Source organism: Archocentrus centrarchus, chromosome 13 (assembly GCF_007364275.1).
Source record: "Archocentrus centrarchus isolate MPI-CPG fArcCen1 chromosome 13, fArcCen1, whole genome shotgun sequence".
NCBI lineage: Eukaryota > Metazoa > Chordata > Actinopteri > Cichliformes > Cichlidae > Archocentrus > Archocentrus centrarchus.
In genome coordinates this window covers 12,465,498-12,483,199 of record NC_044358.1, presented here as the reverse complement: position 1 = coordinate 12,483,199, position 17,702 = coordinate 12,465,498, and the positions used below count along the sequence as shown (strand labels likewise).

At 43.4% G+C, this 17,702-nt stretch overlaps 1 protein-coding gene across 1 annotated transcript in view; it reads right to left on the bottom strand.

Annotated features, from left to right (window-relative positions):
- Positions 1-11,017, bottom strand: part of pak4 (p21 protein (Cdc42/Rac)-activated kinase 4) — a 47,684-nt gene extending 36,667 nt beyond the window's left edge. Inside the window, exon 1 of the mRNA XM_030743998.1 lies at positions 10,746-11,017. The gene's annotated coding sequence lies outside the window, so the exon portion shown is untranslated. The remainder of the gene's footprint in view (positions 1-10,745) is intronic.
- Between the last annotated feature and the right edge of the window lie 6,685 nt (positions 11,018-17,702).

Sequence of the window (17,702 nt, the reverse complement as noted above, 5' to 3'; positions counted from 1 at the left end):
ACTGTGTGCATCATACAGTCACAAATTTAATGTTTATTTACTCGACTGATCAATAAGCCTTTAGATTTAAATGTAATGTAATAATGATGTTAAATGTAACTCTGTAGCTTATGGTACTGTTTAATGAACTATTAAGTTAGCCATTTATTTACAGTTTCACAAATAAATAACGGATTATGGTTTACTCTGAAATACCAAGTAAAGTTAACACACAGGGTGAATGAAGAGATATTTGATGGATGAAACTTTCGGGTCTTTTTGCTGTTGTTGAGGCCCTTTGGGACAGCAGGCTCTGACAGTACGGTTCACGCCGCTGTGAAATACCACATCTGCCCGCTAACGCCAGCAGACCGTCGGCACACCGAGGACCCGCAGAGGGTGAGTGGGTCGAGGCTGCGTGACGAGACACGTTGTTTAAAACATGCTTCGAAGCTGCTTGCAGAAAAACGCTGATATGGTTACTCAGTTTCCAAAGAGGCAAATAAACAGATTTCAGAGTGAGGACAGAAATGGGCTGAATATGAAGACGATTGCAGACAGCAGGGCTCTACGCTGCATTATGTGAGCGGCCTCGCAAACAAAACTCAAACAGGTTTTTATGCATGTCTTATTGCTGTATTTGGTAATGACCAACAATATAAACATTAGTTATTTCAGGTAACCCTTCAGTAGATTATTTTGTGCTTTGTACACAATGTAACACGATGTTTGTCTTTGACAAGCAAACGTTATTTTCTAACTCTTTTTACTGTAAAACAACAGAAAATGATTCCTGTCAAACTTTGGTGCATTTTTGAGTTAGTTTTTAAAATTTTCTTTGGTGTGTTTATATTTGAGAGGATTTTTGAAACCTCAGTAAATTCTTCTAAACTCTTGAGATGTTGTGTTTGAAAGGTTAAAGAAAGAATTTTTATTACATCAATTTATTGTTATTTTTTCCTTTTAATTGAACATTTTTACCATTTTTAGGTGCAATTTTTGAACAGAAAACAGATTAAAAAAAAGGTTCAAACCTAAATGAAAACATTATGTGGGAAAATGACACATTTGTAGAGCTGAGATCAACTAAATCATGAAGTTATGAGGTGTGTAGTTTGATGGTTTGTAATAAATCGAACCCTTTATCAGTTTGTAACTGTGAAGCTGACGTTTTATCAGCTTTCCGACAGACTACAATGTGTCAGCCTCCACAGGGATAAGGCGCATTCCTCACAGAGTAAAAATACAGCAGGAACTCGTCCGCTCAACGTGTCAGATCCAGGAACACACAACCTGCCAATCCCGAGGCCCACTTCAAACAAAGCACGCAGTGCTGCAGCCAATCAGGACTGACTTCCAGAGGCAGGTTGAGGAATGTGGAAAGGTCAATGATAAAGAGAGAGCGCTACAACACACACACACACACACACACACACACACACACTGAACCCGAGCTGGTTTGACTGAACTGACCTGCAGGACCTTTGCTCACTGAGCACACACTGACAAATACACAGACCTTCAACTTTATGGAAGTTTAGTTTAGGAAAATTAACCTCGTTCCAACATTATGGAAATTTAAATTAAGGCCAGCAGATAAAAAATGAACATTTGTATTAGACAAAGTTCAGTTAAGCAGTCTGAGACTCTGCAGCTTAAACTAATTTCTGGATCCAGAGGAAAAGCTGGACCCGGATTAGTTTGTGATATTTTATTGATAATATCAAGATGAGCTCTCCAAGTTGCTATTCTTTACATTTTATATGCATTTCTGAAGATATGACACAAAATGTCCAAATTTGCCTCATCTCATCATCACGGTAAAGAAGCTTCGGGAAAACCTCTGAATCCAGATCATCTATGAAACCTGAGCATCAGCAAGCGTGACAGGCCCACTTTAACATCATAACCTGTTAGTGTCCCATCAGCACACAGCACCGTTTCAGTGTCAGAGCTGCGTTAAACACTGAGGTATCAAGCATGTGATTCAGAGCAGCATCGTCGGCAGCACCATCATTACATAATGATGACACGTGAGGCAGTGAGGTGACGGTGTGCTGAAGAAGCCAAACTTCAGGCCAGTCAGTGAGGCCGGACATCATCTGATCTGAGAATTATGGTCTATCGCTGCCAAACTCAGCAGAGGGAAGAAACTGCAATCAGATCAGTCATATGCTGGCAAACATCCCTCTAACACGAGCTGTGAAAACACGGGCAGCTGCCACTGTGCTGTCCATAATCAGGTGAAGGCTCGTGATGATACGTTTGGACAGCTCGGACACTTTCAGGCCAAGAATGCATTCCAGTCACATTCAGTGGTTTCCTCAGAAATCCCACAAAGAGATCATGAAGAACTCCAACGTTTCAATATAAAACAGATACAATCACATTTTCTAATGTAGTTTTATTAGACTTGATGGGACTGAACAGGCTTTCCCTTAGTTTTTGTCACGCATGAGGCTCACAGGTGTTTTTACCTGTGCCACAAGGTGTTTCAAAGAGTCACTTCATTAATGTGAGCAAGCCTGACAAACAGCAGCATCACAGAGAGGCAGATGTTAGATGACTCTTATTTAGTGTTTTGGATGTGTGACTTTATTTAAATGAATCCAATTCAACAGCAGGAATCCTGAGGAAAAAAATCCTGTCTGTCACCAACATTTTTCCAGCTATGGAAGTGAAAAAAAAAAAAATCAACATCTCTTGTCTGCCCATCTACCATTCACCAGCACTACACCACCAGCACTGCACCGCCCAGAAACCTCGATCTGAGCGAGAGCACCCGGGTCCAAGCTTCATTTATCAGCTTAGAGTAGAACAGCTGCACGAACATACACAAGAGCAAGAGCAGCAGGCTGGGGTAAGCTCAGTTTAATGAGTCAGCCAATAAAGTGATCCACAGTGGTGCTAGTGTGGGCTCGTTGTGCTCAACCATCGCTCCCGAGAAGCTCCAAACGCCTTCGTGTTTTAACTTCAGCTGCACCGACTGTGGCTGAGAAAGTGGAATTCAGGCTTCGCTCAGTGGAAAAGATAAAAACTGATCTCCATCGGAAAACTCTCACTGTGAAGCATTTACATGTTTCCAGATACAAACCCAGAACCGAAGAATGGGCCCGTTGTTGTTTTGATAAAGATGATTTTTTTATTATTCATGTTATTCGTGTGTTCTTGCCTCTGTTCCTGAGCACCTACAGGTCTGTTTACCTTGGCCCCTTCAGTCATTCCACGGAGGATTTTCCCCTCTAAGGCAATAAGCCCGGCCCTCTCCGCCTGTTACAGGAAGAACATCTGATATAACTGTGTTATTTATGTTTTTCCCCTATCCCACATCGTACCCATACCGCTGTTATTTAAACCAGTTTTTCTTTACGTCCGGTTTACTTAGGTTACTTTTCTTTCAGAGGGTTGGGTTCTCCGGATCATTTCACAGGCCAGTCTAACAGCAGCTCGTGAAATAGACACAATGTTGCAACTAGTGACTCGTGTTCATGAGCATTAATTTCACAGTTTTTGTCCCTCATATGTACTCATACTGATAATGTCCATGTACAGAAAATCATTATTTCCCACTTCTGAAAGGTGGAAAAGTTTGAATTTGGAGGGGTTGGTGCTGGAACACACCTGAAACAGCGGTTTGAGTCCCACATGTGACACGTTTTTAATCATCATTAAATATTAATTAGTTAAGTTTAGGGAATCAATCTTACTCTGTAAGCTTCAGGCAGTAAATGTCCTCGAATAGGTTTAGTTAAAACTCACAAAGCTCTTGGCTGCCATTGTCAGAATTTTACCCATGTAGTTATTAAACACTGATTGTTTAATAACTGGAAACATTCAAAGGGAGCCCGTCGCTGCTGCTTCTCTCTGCTCTGTGGAGCTGGGCTTTTATCACAGTGCTGCTAGTTTGGCTGTTAGCCTGGAGCTAAATCTGCCTCCCTGTTAACTCTGCGGCTCACCTCCCCACAAACACTCACACCTACCTGCACTTACATGCTCTCATCTTTGCTCCCCCTTTCTCCTCTCTCACACACACAGTTTCATGTGTGAGATCTGACCCCCGGAGAAAAATATGGCTTTCAATGTTTCCACTACAGCATCAACTCAACCAGCAAAGACACAAACAGGACAGACAGGAGGCAACTGTAATTTCACATGTGGATACAAACAAAGAACTTCTAAATACTCAAGACCTCCCACCCTCTGCCTTCTGCTTTCACAGGGACACCTACGATACAGAATGAATGAAGCTGAAGCCCAAAGAGGTAATCTTCATGGGGTAAACCGTTTAGCCCCATTAAACAGTTTATGTAACCACTTCTTGTCTTAAATCAGGTTGTTTTTTTATGGCAAGGCCATACTTTACTAACCAGAAGTCCACACATTGGGGTGGCTGTGGCTCAGGAGGTAGAGCTGATCCTCTACTAATCAAACAGCTGGTGGTTCGATCCCTGGCTGCTCTAGTCTGCATGCCAAAGGGTCCTTGGGCAAGATACTGAACCAGCGTTGCTCCCGATGCATCCGTCAGAGTGTGAATGATAGAAAAAGGTGCTGATGTGCGTGAATGATACATGTTGTATAAAATGCTTTGAGTGCTCATGTAGAGTAGAATAGTGCTATATAAGAACCGGTCCATTTTCATTTTCCTTCTATTTTTGGCCCTTTTATGAACAATATTGTATTCTTGAGTAAATAAAACCCCGGTCCTGGTGTTTTTACTTTACTGAAGGCTAAAACATGTTCTATACAAGAAATGTTAAACTATATATTTTTATTCTTTTCATACAGCACCAGTCAAACATGTGTCCAGACTTTTGACTGGTGCTGTATGCGAGTGGTAAGATCTAAAGCGCTACTGTGCTACTAGACACCGTTTATCCACGACCACCGAAGGACAAACGTTTTAACCTTAATGAACTGGGAAGTCTCAGGATTACTAATTTCTTTTGTGAGAGTATACAAGTGCTGCAACCACTTCTTCCACTAAAACTGAAGGCAACGGTGCGAGCTGTTTGATGAAACTAAGTGGAGCTCGTTCAGTAGTATCCTTGTTGAAATGCCATCCCTAACAGAGACAGTAGGTACAGTTACATCTTTAGATGGTTTACAGCTTTCTACTTTCTAATTCCTCTGAGTGTTAGAGATGCCACAGCACCCGCGCCTCTTTACAGCATCTGCCATTTGGTTTCCAGGCGTGAACCTTCGACCTCCACCAGCTGCTCCTCACACACACACGGAGGTTTCTGCTGTGTTTAACTACGCTTCTAACGTCTGGTTGTAAGGGGAGTCCTTAGCCAACCGGTCAGCATGCACTAGCAGGATGTCCAAAATCTGTACCTGTGTGAGGCAAACTAAAGCTCATAAGTGTAGTTTTATATTCATTTGAACATATTATCCTTAATTTATTTGTGAAAACTAAAATAAAAGGCAGACTTTTATTTTGTCTTGAAGCAGGTACAAATAATTATTTTACCATTAAGCCTCACTCACTCAGATTTATTCCCATACCTCCGATCTCTGTACAGTGGGATCAACTGTAAGTGGAAAGGATCTCCTCTTTATATTGGCTGTTATAAAAGTCAATAAACAAATTAAATTCAGGAATGATTAAACTATAAAAAGCCATCAGAAATCACCAGGGCCCAAAGTTATGGCTTAAATCTACTAAACACTTGCTGGAGCTGTAATTGGTGACTAATGAACTTTACAACTACTTTCCAATAAATAAAGTTCATTTCTTGCTTTTTAAAAAAATCAGTTTAAGTGGTTACAATTCAATGATTAAAAGATGAAAAGACTTAGATGTTAGTTTTTCCACCTCAATTTCACAAATCTTTCATCTCCAAGAGCCTCATCCCTGGAAACATGCAACTTCTGGTCTTAAACTCCGCCCCTTTGCTCACACCACACCAGATTTTTTTCTTTCAGCACCATCGGTTTCATGTTTGATAATAAATCAGCGCACACACCTCATGTTCCTGCCTCTGACCGCCCTTTTGCCTCCAGCCATCACCTTGTACATCGCTGTGAAAGCTGTTTGGACTTCCCAGAAGAAGCCTGAGCAGCAGCTGTGTTCAGGACCTTCTGGTCAGCTGGCAACAAAGCAGTGACAACATCCCTCCTGCCAGCAGCTCTGCCCCCTGCTGGACAAATCTGTCAACAGTCATCTGCGGTCTCTGATCATTTCCACCTTTATCGTTCGACTGCTCTCCTGTGATTCACCTAAAAACTGCCCAGCAACTAAGAAAGGAAACTCCCACATCTCCTTAGGAGCCCATTCCTCAGGGCCAGAGGCCTCCAGGGCCTGTCGGGTTACTTAACCCTTTGATAACACAGTGAAATGTGGCACGCAGTGGGACTGCCGTGGGGTGATCAGAAGGCATCCCAAAGCTAAGCTCCAACACTGCTCAGGATCTCAGACCCAACCTGAGGCACTGGATTCCAGCACTGCCTGAGTCAGAGATGACTGAGCGACATCAGCCTGTGAAAGCGCACAAATATCCTGGATTGACACGCCTCTGAACGAGGCCCAGGATGTGGCCATACTCCCCATCTTTACCTTATATAAAGCGCCTGGAGGCGACTGTTGTGATTTGGCGCTATATAAATAAAACTGAAGTGGATTGAACTCCTAGTAGAACGGGGCGGCTTGAGAGTCCCTACAGCTATAGGCCAGAGATAAGGCCTCTACGGTCCAATGAGAGAACCTGTGGAGGGACAAACAGAAAACCAGAACACAAACAGGTGATCTGCTTTTCTGAATGCTGCTCCCCTCTGCTGGGGGGGGGCAGGCCTACCATGGGACACCTGGATGATGTCTCTCAGGGTTCCCAAGGTGAATATCACACAATCCTGAATGAGAGCACTGTCACAGAGTCAGTTGTGGTTCACTGATTGATCATTTGATATCGTATCAGTGAACCACATTCTAGTAAAATACTTAAAAAAAAATGTATCCCTCTTTTTTCCCCTTCCTCAAAAATTACAGCCACAAATCAGCTCAGGTGAGTTTATTTGTATGGCATGCAGGGTTCAGGTCAAATCAACACTGCTCATCATTTCAATTCAGTTCCTAACTCAGTTATTATTCTCATGTTTAAAGTGTTCATCGTAGTTTAGGAAGTCTGAAGTCACAAGATAAATCTGCTTGATTTTTTCTGCTGTCACATGTATAAAGCAGCCTGTAGAGCTTCATGTAGAAGTGTACACACCTGCCAATCACTACAGACAGCACCTGAGCTACCATCACGCTTCACTGTGGGTCGCTTCCTTCTTCCTCCTCCAGATATATCAGCTGATCCATGGTCACTCCACAGATCAGCACCCCAAACTTCTCTGGCTTATTTCGATGTTTTTCAGTGCACTGGATCTGAGTTTTCTCACAGTTTTTGGGCAGTGATGGTCGACATCTTGCAGTTCAGGACTGGAGCCCTTCAGAGTGAGTGAGGTGATAGAGGTCTTTTGAGGTCACAGATGGGTTTATGGTCACCTGGCGAGGTCAGAGTGCCTCTAACTTTAACCTAATGAACTATGCTCCTTACTGCACCTCTGGAAACGTTCACTGTCTTGGCTATTTTCTTCCATTTCTGCCAAGTTTTGGACAGCTCTCCTCTCTCAGCCATACTGCAAATATATAATCACGTGTAATTTAACAGAACAGACTGGAAGCCTGATTTGATTGGACGGTGCTCAAACACTCGATTTGTAAATGGGCGACCTTATAAGGAGTGCCATTAAGATGATGAATAATTAAAAACAGTATTTTGTGTTGAATTCAGAGAGAACTCCTGTAATATTAGCTGTATTGAGCTGTGTGATTTGGTTATTGCAACCAGCTGGAAATGAATAAAGATGGCCAATAAAAGATGCTGGGGGGGTGATGCTGCTTCCAGCTGTATCTATGAAACACAGCTCAGTTTTATCATCAGCAGTGTTTTTCCTGGTCAGTCAAACTGCTCTGGCAGTAAGTTTAGCAGACGTCAGTCAGGACGACTGAACGGCAGCGCTTCATTTCAGCCCACGGAGCTGCTCGTCACTGACTGAACCTGGCAGGGCTCTCTTAGGCTTGGCTCGATTACACAGAGCCAGCAGGCAAATGACAGGAAATGAAGGAGAGATGGATGCAGCAAAGCTTCCCAACAGACTTCTACCCAGAGACACTGTGGGTTTATTGTTGTCTGAGCCAAAGGAAATTATTGTGAAGTAGCAAAACTGAGTGTTGTCTTTATGCTCTCAGGTAGTGTAACACATTTCCTGCCAGAGCAGCAATCAGAATAAACATGAAGTTGCATCTTCTGGGACCGGTTTGGACTGTTTATGCTGGGAGAAAGCCTTTTTGTGCACCCTCCAGGGCACCACAAACCCCCCCTCTTACCCTGCAGGGAGAGCCAACTGAAGCCTCCTTTCAGGAGGAGAATAAAGAATAATACTGATATCCTCGTTTGAGCAAAAACAAATAAAGAACAGCAGCATGCAGCCTGTGCTCCTTTCCCACCAGACTCTCTATTGTTAGCCACACAGTCAGTTATTTTCCCACCTGTTGCCTGCTTACTGCTTGTGTGACCTGCATGGTTTATCTGGTCTAAATATATTAGTGAGGACGGCTGTTGAACCTGCCAGCCTGTTTTTCCAGTTTGATTACCGCAGTTGGCTCTTCATTACTCACCACACAGCAGACAGTCTGCTACCAGCAGGCAGGAGAAGAGGAGTTTTATTAAAGCTGCACCGAAAACCCAAAAAATGAGCAGAACGTCAATAAAGACAGCTGAAACATTTTCAGTTAATAAAGATGATTATGTTCCTTCACCCCTCCCTTGGGCTTAGGTTAGGATAACTTAAAGACAAACAGTTACCTAACGAGCTCGTTTAAGTTACACTAAGTCAGCAGTGTTGGATTCATACGCAGCATTATTGCGTCAGTCTTTCTGCTTACAATGATCAGAGCATCACTGTCCTGTCTGTGCCAACATGCTGACTGTCATCGACCCAGTGACTCACTTTAAACAGTCGGGTTTAATTCAGTCAGAGTGACAATAACAGGAAGACAGACAGCAAGAGCACTGAAACAGCTCAGCTGATCAGAGGAACAACAAACAGGAATCTTTCTCTTTAAAGAGCGAAGTTATTACTGGATCTGTATGAAGTTACTTTGGTGCTGCAGGCTGTAGACGGTCCGTGCACACCAGTGCTGTTAGTCCAGGTCAGAGGATGACTCATAGTGTGCAGTTTGCCTCAGTGATATAACCGGAGAGAGCTGTTGTTGCTGTTTTAATAATAATTGATCGAGTTCAAATCTGTGAATTTCTTACTGACTCAAACTTAGAAAGAGGAGTGATGCAGCGTATTAACCATTAATTTCAAACAAGAACAATTTTCTGAGTTTTTTTCTGTACATTTGTGAGTTTTTTCCTTGTAATCGTGCCCATTTCCTTGTAAATTTGCTCTTTTTTCCAGAAATGTAACCGTTTTTTGGGGGGAGTAAATTTCCCATTTTTTCCGTGTAAATTTGACATTTTTTCTTGGAAATTACCAGTTTTATTTCCCTCTCAAATTTGCCAGTTTTGCATTCTCATAAATTTGACTTTTTAAAATATAAATTTCCAGCTTGAAGCTCAAAAATTCCCTTTATTTCAGCATTTTAGTTACTTATGTCCTTCAGTGGGCCATCCATACGTGTCACTGCTCCCAAAGGGTCCTCAGTCAGTTACATAATAATTAAACAGAACAGCATTAAAGAAGAGCCAGAAGTCATTACTACCTAACAAAAACATAACTTTTCTGTGACATTAAATCCTATCCAGATATTTCCACACTTGTTTTTGCTCCCACTTCAGTGCTATAAGTAAAAACACCTCTATAAACTACCTTAACCTCTTCGTCACTCTGTGTTTGAACCTTCAGCCGCAGCAGATAAGCACATTTTTAACTGTTTATCATATTTAGCAGCAGATGGATATCAGCTGTCCTGCAGCTGCATCCCCCCCAGCTGAACACGGGATAGTCCCATTGAATCATTTTCCAGACATGATGCTGCTGCTCGGGTATGGTGAGAGCGTAGGGTGACCCCTTCATACAGCTTCTCTGGCATCCCAGGAATGTGTGGTGTGCCCAGCACCAACAGCACGACCTTACAAACACAAAAACGCCTCTTCCTCTCACTGCAGTCACACGAAGCACGACACAAATGCAGCCTGCAGCATAACATCCGCCAGACAAGACGGGAGAAAAAGACTTCGTTCATGCAAAGAAAACAAACAAATAAAGAGAGAGAGACAGCAGCTTAATATCCTCCTTCAGTCCGCCCAGAAAAACCTCATTCCTGCCTGACGGGTGAAAACGGAAGTTTAACGTGATTATCAGGAACCAGCTGAACTTATCGGAAAGCAGACAGCTCAGAGCCACCAGAACCAGTCCGTCTCCTGGTCTCCAAAGCAGCCGTCCGGCAGGCTGATGAGATCCCAGCAGAGGAAGGAAACCCGAACCTGAAGTTAGCTTCACACTTTAACTCTTCCACAACTTTCCCAAGTGGCGCACAGGTTTTAGTGCCCGAGCCACGGCTCACAAACGGCTCTGTTCAGTCCCCGCTATGAGTGCTCCATCAGAAAACACATACACAGACACACACGGCAGCGCTGCGCTGGTCTCCTTAACCCGGACCGGCGGGACCGGAGCGCAGCTAGCGTTAGCTTCTGTTAGCGGCGCAGCGGGGAGCGGAGCCGCGCCAAAGCTAACCCCGCAGCCCGCCGTCAGAGCCACGCGGGTCTACTCACCAGGAAGTCCCAGGAAAACTTTTTCTGCCGACCCCGCGACGTGCTGAGAGACTTTCCGAGGTCAGAAGGGCGGGAGCGGGCTAACTTCAGGCCAAACTATGTGACATTAGCCGAAGTCTTACTTTCCCGACGCCATGTTGAACAGAGGAAACTGGAACATCCGGGAAACTGAAACCGATCTCCATGGAAACCGAGTTAGCAACGGGCCACCGGGAGACGACCCGGCTGCTGCTTCTTCCTCTTCCTCCTCCTCCTCACGCTCTTCTTCCTCTTCTTCCCGGCGATCACCGCCGGCGGGAGCCTGAGCGGACGGGGCGTCGGGGTGGGTGGAGGTTTTACCGACGTTTCCCTCCTTAGAAGCAAATTCAAGAGAAAAAGCAGTTTAAAGTTTCCCGCAGCCGGAAGGTCTCACTCACGGACTCACTGAGGCTTTTTGGAGTCATGCTAACAATGGGGCTCCAAATCCAAGAAAAAGCACAGATTTCCCCGATAACCTGTGCATTAAATACTACTAATAAACGAAATATTAGACGACTAGGTGACATCAGTGAGGAAGCGGTGTTTACGGGATTTTCTGTACTGGGACAGTGGTTCCCTGATGGTGTCCAGGCAGGTTGAACAGGTGCAGGCTCACCCAGCAGGTTCAGGTGTGCGTGTATCAGGAACCGTTTGGCTGCGCTGTTTCCCACCGGACAGGTGCCAACAAGCATAGATTTAAACATCACAGCCAAAACTGATCGTAGCTTCTACCTGTGACAGGAGTGTTGTGTCTCGCTCAGAATGACTCCATATCATTAATGAGAGACATGTTTGACACATGGGTCTGAAATGTTAAGCCAAAAAGTCATTTACAACAGTTTAAATACAGCCAGGTGTGCCCAGCTCTGCTGCCCAAGCTCACATCGTTTTTGCTGCTGTCAGGTTATTTAAAACATAATAACGATGCACACTGTTTGGAGGAGCCCCCTGCAGTGCCTGGGGCCCCAGCAGACTCTGATATTGCTACTGAAGCTGACTAATATTAATTCACACTGACGTGGAATATTTTTCTGCAGCATAGTGACTTTTTTGATACAGCCTCGATCCCGAAAAGGTTGGGACGTAAATAAAAATAGAATGCAATGATTTGCAGATCCCATAAACTCAAACGTCAAATGTTTAAAAATGTACCATTTTACCTGGCCAGGTCAGCACCCAGACTCTGCTGCTGCTGTTTTAATAGATGCAGTTTGCAGTTTAGCATCGTCTTGCTGAAATATGGAAGACCTCCCCTGTAAATGATGTCATCTGGATGAGAGCAGATGTTGCTCCTTTCAGCGTTCTCTGCATGACAGAGCTTTAACCTGCACACTTCATCTAGCTTACATCCACAGTCTAAATGCAGCCATTCATGTATTTGTAGGACCGATGGAGTCTCATGTACAGTAGTTTCCTCTGACCTGATGAGGTGGGGCTCTTTGGGGATGAACATCGGCAGCACCTGTAGTGCTCCTTGAGTTTGGCGGTGGGTACATTTAGATTGATAATTTTTTAAAATCCATAACGTCCAAACATTGCATACACACATACATACACTGATATGGGTAATATTCAGTTTATTCCTATAAAATTTAGACATTTTAATCAATAACAGGACAAACAACTATGAGCTCAGCTGGTAGGTTTTAACTTCAGTAAGTTAAACTGTGGGAAGCAGGTGTGGTTAATGAATCACCCGGAGAGACGGGAACTGATGCAGTGCCAGGTTCCTATTGGAGCCGTTCCCTGTTTGATGTAGAGGAGGTGGTGGATATGAGGGACCGTGGCCTTTGAGAACACATACTTGGATGCAGTTTGACTTTCTTTTTTTTTGTAACTTTATTTTTAATGGTAACACCAGCAAAATACTTGTTTAGACAAAGGAATTCAAGAGAAAGAAAAGCGAATTAACAAGTAAAACATGAATGAACTGAAACACTGGGGGGGGGGGGTCCTCACTTACATAGTATATGTCTTGAGTTGACCCTTCATAACCTTGTTCAATCCTTTATTGTTGATGTGAAGATTGTCCATTTTTCTCATTTATCCTGGCATTGTTCTTCCTGTATCTCTGTGGGTCAAGAGCTCAGTCTCATGTATTGAGTTTACAGTCTGTATCCACTCCTTACTCGTGGGGGGGTGCTGATTGGCACCATCTCCTGGTGATTACTTTCTTTGCGGCTACCAGCAAAATTCTAAACAGATAGCAATCACTTTTAGACACAGCATTTCCCAGAAAACCCAAATATAGAACCACAAAGGACTTAGGTATTGAGTAACCCAGTACTGTTACAATCCCCTTATGGACCTCATCCCAGAATTGTGTAATTTTGGGGCAGAGCCAAAAAATATGTGAATGGTTAACATTAAGCATGCCACAGTCTCTCCAACATGGTTGAACTCTGGATTTGAATTTACTGGTAACTTTGGGTGTGACAAAATATCACATTATATTCTTCCAGCAATGTTCTCGCCACATTCTGGAGGAGGATGTTGTAGTTTGGGTCTTCCAAATATTCAGCCAATCATCTTCTGTGAGGGTGCAGTTTGACTTTCTGTGCCAGGCAAAGATGGAGCTGATGGAGCTGATGGATCATTGTGACGTCACTCCTCGGTATAAATGCAGGGACAGCTCAGCGTCTTGCTGCTGTTCTTCCTCCAGGTGCTGAGGAAGACTAGGAAGGAGGTGGGAGGAGAGACAGGAGAGAGGTGGCTACACAGCAAGGATGAAGAGGAGCAGCTGTTTAACAGTCAGTCAGTGGAGGTGATCATCCGGAAGAAGCTGTGTCTCTGTGTTTGGATGAAGAGGAACTGATGCTGTGTAACCAGAACATCCTCACCATTAAGGGACCACATTTGTTAGTCTGCCATTGAAATCTCCACAACTCTGCAGTCCCAACCTTCTCATGCTGCCACCTAAAGATGGAGATGCAGGAGACCTTTTTACTTAGCTCTCGCTGTCCTCCTGCCTCTGATTCTAAAGAGTGTAACACAATCGAGGGTTGATGTCATCACACAACAAGCTCCTGAACCGAGACTCCAGCCTGGGGAGGAATCACTCTGATCCGGAGGAGCTGCTGCCTGAGGATGAAGATGAAGGTGGTGACACAGGCTGCAGGAACACAGAACAGTTGTTCTAATCTGGATCCACGCATGGCCTGAGACACCACGCCAGCAGGCACACACAGATACCTCTAAAACATCTGTTAAGGGAGATTTTATGAATACATGCAGAGGCTCTGATCCACAGTCCTCCAGTAATCCATACATGGCTCATTATATTAATCAGTGTTGGTGCAGTAAGGACAAATCTCATAAATATGCAGTAATCTGCAGACAAACATATAAAAATCATTTAATTTGGTGAACGCACCCCCATCCATCATGTTGTGCAGCGTGAAAAAACAACAATCAGAGTTCCTGTCATCAGTCGTTTTTGTGTTTGTGGGTCAGCAGCAGTGTACTGAGTGTTTCCTGGCTCATGAATCAATACACTAAGGAACAGAGTGAAATATTCAGCTCTCATGTTAATGCCTGTTTACTGTGATTTCAGCCTGAGCAGCTGTTTTATTCTATAAATCAAGACACGGCTCTGCATTTACTGGACAGCAGCAATTCATCAGCTCATGAATATTTAGTGTACTGAAAAAGATGAAACCACACAACAGCGCAAATGTCCTTATAATAGCTTTACCAGCTACAGCAGTGACGCACCACTCAGGAAAAATAATTTAGTAATGTGTAATAATCCTGTGACTGGCAGCTGTACTCCGCCTCTCACCCTGTGACAGCTGGGAGAGACTCCACCATCACCATCATCCACCCCGTGGGTGGATTGCTGTTTAAGCTGCACGACACTGGCCTCTAGTGGTCAAATACACACACTGCGCCGAGGATTTCCAAAAAAGTTTATGTTCCTCACACAGTTACGTCATTATTGGTAGAGTTTCAGATAAACTAAACTTGTGGGCTAAATTCTTATTTGTGTTTACTCTCACAGATCTGTGTTGTACAAATATAAGCTCATATTATTAAACAGCAAGTTTTCATATCAAACAGTTGCCTGATTTTTTTTTCTGCCTATATTTTATCCTCTGCTGTCTGGAGATGAACCCGTCATGTTTCTCCTTATTTTCGGTCATATATTTACTGCGTGTGGAGCACTGGATGTTAATAGTGGATGCTCATATTAGTCTCAAGTTTAAGACAGTCAGTGCAGGCTGCAAAAATAATCATGGAGAGACAAGAAGCCAGGCTTTAGGACACTAAATCCTCAGTTTCTGTTTGAGAAAGTCAGTATCCTGATATGGTGATGTCAGGCACAGAGCCCCACCCGCCCGCTGTTCAAACCTTCTGTTTGTGAGGAGCTGCAGCAAATCCAGCATGAAATAAATAAGGATCATTTTGGACTCATGCAAAGCTGCATCAGGAGGGTCCATGAATAAAAACACGGAGCTGGAAATGAGCAGGAAAAGTCACTTTAAGATTTTCTCTCCCTGAGATGAAATCCTCCATAAACAGATAAAAACTGTTCAGTTTCATGGAGAGTTTGATCATTTGATTCTGCAGTGGAAGCAAATTTGTTAAAGTCAAAGTAGCAGCAGCTTTTTTTTGTCACACTGCAGATTCAGATCGCTACCACGCTGCTCTCTGCTGCTCTCTGCTGCTCTCTTGTGTATTCTCCAGCTTTGTCTTTTCCAGCTTTGCTTCCTGTCATGTTTATTTTTTTGCACGTCTCCTGCATGCATACATATATCTATATTTGCTGTGGATTTTTGTTTGTTTTTTATTCACGTTTGTCCTTTAATGTTCCTGCTTTTCCTCTCACTTTTCTGACTCAGAGAGAAAACACATAGTGAATCAAATCTTGGTTATGAGTGTTTTAAAAGAATGAATGTGTGGATTCAAGTAAAGGCACTAACATCTGAGGAGCTGCAGGTTGGAGGCTGCGATTAAAATGTGAAGCTGCTCAAAGCGGTTTCCTGAATGACTCCACAGCTCAGCAGTTTGTTGAGCTGCCTCGCTGGTTTCCATCTTCCTATGAAGTAATGAACGCCCTGAATGGATGGCATAAAGCTGGGCTTCATCATCGATCCTCCCAGCGCTCACCGGCCGGCTGATCGCTGTGATGGGGGGGTCGAGTGTATCGGACAAAGATAAACTGTAAAACGCAGATTTCAGGTTTCGCTGCCTGACTGTAAACGTGAACCCATAAAATCAGAATAATGAAATACCTGTGGTATAAAACACTAAAAGCAAACAACAAAAACTCAGGTAAATCCACGTACTTCCAAAAAACCTGCTGCAAATAAAAATATAAAAAATCCTGACAAAACGTTCTGAATTCTTCATGTTTTGCATCTAAAATGTTTCTGTAACTCCACATTCTTCAAAAAGATCTCAAGACTTTTTTTTTTCTTTCTCAGGGAACGTCTGACCTTCAGAAAGTCCGGAGGTCCATCACTCCAGAGAGTCTGGAGGCAAAACAAAGAACGACTGATGGCTCAAGACTTCTGCTCAGTCCTGTACACACAGCAAACATATAAAAGAAAGCAGAAAACTTGATTTCTTACACTGTCACATATGAACTCTGACTCCTGGAACAGGCACCGCTTTGTAAATAACTGGACATGAATAACTGAGCTCATTACAGAATATTAGACTGCAGTTTAGCTCTAACCAACGAGGCAGCTCGTTCTCTTTCTCCTGACACTTCCTTTAAAGACAAAACACATTTTAGGGTCAACCTGAAACAAAGGCAGATGTGGATGTGACCTCTGACCTCTGCTCCCCTACACAGTTTGATCAGAATTCATTCAAACTTTTGGAGCCATCGTGTTTACAGACAGGATGACACGTTTCAGTTTGAAGATGCGTACTGTTCTCCGATTTACTCCGAGTTCTCTAAACCAGCTGGATCATCTCACTCTAACTGGAAGTGACTGATTTGTGGGGCTGCAGCAGAAAAACACTGAAAGCTCTCAGATGGTGTTGTGGTTGAGAGAAAATCAGTCCCGGTGACCACAGATCCTCCACAAACACCACCAGGCTCTCCTTCCGGGAGCCTCCTTCACCTCTGAACACACCTCGGCCGCCCTCACGCTGACCTCTGAACCTGCTGGTTTGTGTTCGTGAACAGCTGAGTGAGCTTAAACCACAGAAGCAGGGAAGAGCTCACAGCGTCCTTCAGCCTTCCTTTGGTGAAAACAGGAAAAGTCCATGAGGCAGGCTTGTAGCTTCAGTGTAAAACCTCAGAGTTATCTGTTGAATAAAAATGAAGATTTTGATCGATGCGCACGTGCAGTTAGAGGCTCCAGTTTTGGAAAGAACATGAGAAGAAGGGTTCGATGTTTGCTGTGAAAAGCTCCTAAAATAAAATGTGTGTTTATTGATGGAAACTATTGTCTGAAGACGCCTCTTCAATGAAAATGATTACCTCTGCCAAGGAGGTTATGCTTTTGGTAGCATTTGGATGCATGTGGCACAGAGGGAATGATATTTGGGGACTGTAATTATCACGTTACCGTGGACCTCTGACCTCTGCTTCAAGGTCAAACTTCCGTAAAATCTTTTAGCTTTAAAACTGCTTCAGATTCTGATGATCCTTTGTTTGTATTGGCAGCATTTAGGGAACGATGCTGCTTTATGGGGATCCTAAATTTCACATTATAGTTTGCATCCATGACCTCAGTATTAAAAATCCTGCAATCACAAAAATTAAGCTGTTATTTTAACAGCCTGCATTTGAGATTTGTGAGTAATTTAATAAATCCCCCTTTTAAATCACATTTATTTTGAAAATATTATGAAGTGCACAATTCCTGTTCTGAGCAGCAGTGGATTAAATTGTCATAAATGAATGATGAATGTCTACTTTAATTTTTTTTTCTTCATGTGGAGATCCAGATCCAGAGGCTGCTGCAGATGTGCAAACAGCTG